The 3,153-nt window shown below is 38.2% G+C and overlaps 1 pseudogene; it reads left to right on the forward strand.

Moving 5' to 3' along the window:
• Positions 1-383: 383 nt before the first annotated feature.
• On the forward strand, positions 384-2,410 carry LOC149830284 (putative monogalactosyldiacylglycerol synthase 1, chloroplastic; annotated as a pseudogene).
• Positions 2,411-3,153: the final 743 nt, after the last annotated feature.

Raw genomic sequence — 3,153 nt, forward strand, 5'->3', positions numbered from 1 at the left:
ATTGAAATTAGTTACAGAATTAGCGACAAATTTTTTTTATCTCAAAATCCGTCGCTAAGTAGCGACGGATTTGCGACGAAAAAATTCCGTCTCAAAATTTGTCGCAAATTAGACGCAGATTAGCAACATTTTTTTTCACTAATCTATCGCAAAGTAGCGACATATTTTGCGGCAAAATTTTTTTTGTCGTGAATCCATCACTAATTTGCGATATAAAAAGGTCCGTTTAAGACACGATCTCTCTCTTCCCTCCTCCCCCATTTAGGGCGTCAAACCCACAGCAGAGGATCATCGAGCCCAGGTGATCGCTTGCATCGGCGACCGGATTGGGGTTAAGGTTTCCCTGCAAGGAGGCCAAGAACCCTCTGTGGCTGCCGAGATCGATGCCGACATCGAACGGGTTGGAGCAAACGGTGTCGAGGAGGGAAGAAAGGCAGGGTTTCTGCGGGAGGAAGGAGGGGTCGAGGTTGAAGACAGAGAAAGAGAAGCAAGAGGAAGAGGAGTCGACGGTGTGGCACAGATACTATTTACAAATGTTTGGCACAGATATATGTTACAGACTTGTGGTCGGATCATACACCTTGGCCTTTTAACCAGTTGCCTAGTAGCTACAACTTCTTGGTGAAATATGGGGAACTCTAGAGGATGACGTATTACGCATCAGCTTCGTGCTTGGTCCACCAGCCACATTTCACGGCGACTTCCGCTTTCATAGCTCGGTGAGGTTTCTTGTTTCTTGATGGATAAATGTTGAACATATTGTTTTACGCTTTCAGTTGTATTTGGTGTTGAGTGCTCGCCGACTGTTAACTATCTATATATGATTGGAACATGGGTAAACTTATCTATGTCAAAGCTACTGAAAGTAGAATGTGCATTGTACAAGTGCCTTCAATTTATTCATATATTTTGTGGATTAAATTGCTTAACAAATATCATTAAAAGAGAACATAGGACATGAGGGATATCTGAGATTGATTATGGTTTCAACTGTGGACTTGTGTTTTATAGGCTATAGTTGTTTTTTCCCCCCTTTTTTTTTTCTGGATAGGAATCACCAAGTATTTGCAGCATGTTCCAAATTTGTCAAATATATGCCAAGAAATTTTTTTCTATATAAAGTCAAATTCTGTTGAACGTGTATGTTATTTGAATGTGAAATGACCTGAAGATATCTTAATATGTTTCGTTTATCTTGTCCATCGCATAGTAATCCATTTGAAATCTATTGTTTTTACATACTTGGGCCTTTGTAATATATTTTTTTCTCATATAGGTGCATGTTTGTTTGAATGTTGAATATTTCCTCGAGTATTGGTATGATCCCTACATTAGAGTCTGTTATGGGACAATCACCTGCTGGAAATTTGCAGTGCTTAGTTTCTTACACTTAGAACTTTCAATTCAAGATTATTGATGAGTTTGAGGCTTTGAGCTACTGATTGGACTTGAGATATAGGAAAGAGTCTGAGAGCTTCAATTTCACACACATTATCATTTTGGAAGCTGGAGTAATTGGTAAACATTTGTATGTTTCTACATCTATTGGTGCATCAATGTGCATTTCCACTTTTCCAGAGAGGTTGCAAAAGGACTGATGAAGTACCAACCAGATATCATAATTAGTGTACATCCTTTAATGCAGCATGTGCCGCTTTGAATCTTGCAAGCAAAAGGACTTTTGAAGAGAATAGTGTTCACTACTGTTGTAACAGATCTAAGCACTTGCCATCCTACATGGTATAGCTCCCTTTTTGTGCACTTAGCACTCTGTCGGCATCTTTCATATCATATAGTTCTTTAATCTATTTGCTGAAGGGATTTTTATGTTGATTAAGTATAATACCTCTAATTTCACTTCTCTGGTCAGGTTTTACAAGCTTGTAACTAGATGTTATTGCCCAACTGCAGAGGTAGTAAAAAGGGCTTCAAGGGCCAGACTGCATGCTTCTCAAATTAGGGTGTACGACTTTCCTGTGCAACCTTCTTTTGTTAAGCCTATTCAGCCAAAGGTTCTTTTTTAAGATTGTTCATTTGCTTGCCATTCATTTATTTTGTTCCATTTACATCTATTCTGAGATGTTCTGTCATAATTTGACTAAGGTTGTCTTCTTTGTCATGGAACTTCAATTTATGAGCTTTTACGTTTTTCCTCATCTTTTTGACACTGCCTTTTAGGATGAACTAAGAAGGGAATTGGGAATGGATGAGCAGCTACCTGTTGTTTTACTCATGGGGGGAGGTGAAGGTATGAGGCTCATTGAAGCCACTTCCCATGCTCTTGCAAATGCATTATATAACGAGTCTATTAGAGAGCCAATAGGTCAGATTATTGTTATCTGTGGAAGGATTTTAAAAACTTGTGAGTAGGTTGCAGTCGATTAAGTGGAACATACTTGTTCAGGTATAGACAACCATCCTTGCTTATATGTAATTGAAAGTTTGAAACTGCTTTCTTTATGTTAGTTTTTCGTATTCCTAATTATGCTTGGAAGTTTTGACTTCAGATCCTCTTAAGATTGTGCTATTTTTTTTACTCACATTCTTTTCCTGCTACTTATTGGGTTACATGTTAAGATTCTTGTTATTTTGATATTTCATCAAAACACATGGATCCTTGTTGAAATTGCTTTTAATATTCATTAGGTAACATAATTTGGTGCACCTTTGAGTGGAATTTGTTCATGTTCAGAGGTTTGGCATGCCTTAATGCTTGTTATCCTTTCAATCATTTAGCGAAGGAGCTTACGATTGAGTAATGCTCAATTCAAGGCATGTGCGCCTCGGCTTGAGGCGTGCCTCAAGGCGTATGAGGCGCACGCCTCAGGGCTCTTTTTTTTTTGCGACGGATAATATCCGTTGCTAATATTTAGCGATGATTTTTCAATGTTTTGCGATGAATTATATTCCATCGCTATTTTAGCGACAAAATTAGCGAAAAAATATAATCCATCGCAAACCCAAATCAGTGCTTATTTAGCGACAGACTCACGACAGATCATGTTCGTCGCTAAACCATCATAAATTAGCAACAGAAGTAGTGAAAAATCAGTTTTGTCGCTAATTAGTGACCAGGATTATGCGATGGATGCTATCGGTCGCCAATCCGTTTAGCGATGGATTAGTGAAATTTTCTTATAGTGAAATTTTGAT

Source organism: Nuphar pumila, chromosome 8, assembly GCF_984573655.1.
Source record: "Nuphar pumila chromosome 8, dmNupPumi1.hap1.1, whole genome shotgun sequence".
NCBI classification, from domain to species: domain Eukaryota; kingdom Viridiplantae; phylum Streptophyta; class Magnoliopsida; order Nymphaeales; family Nymphaeaceae; genus Nuphar; species Nuphar pumila.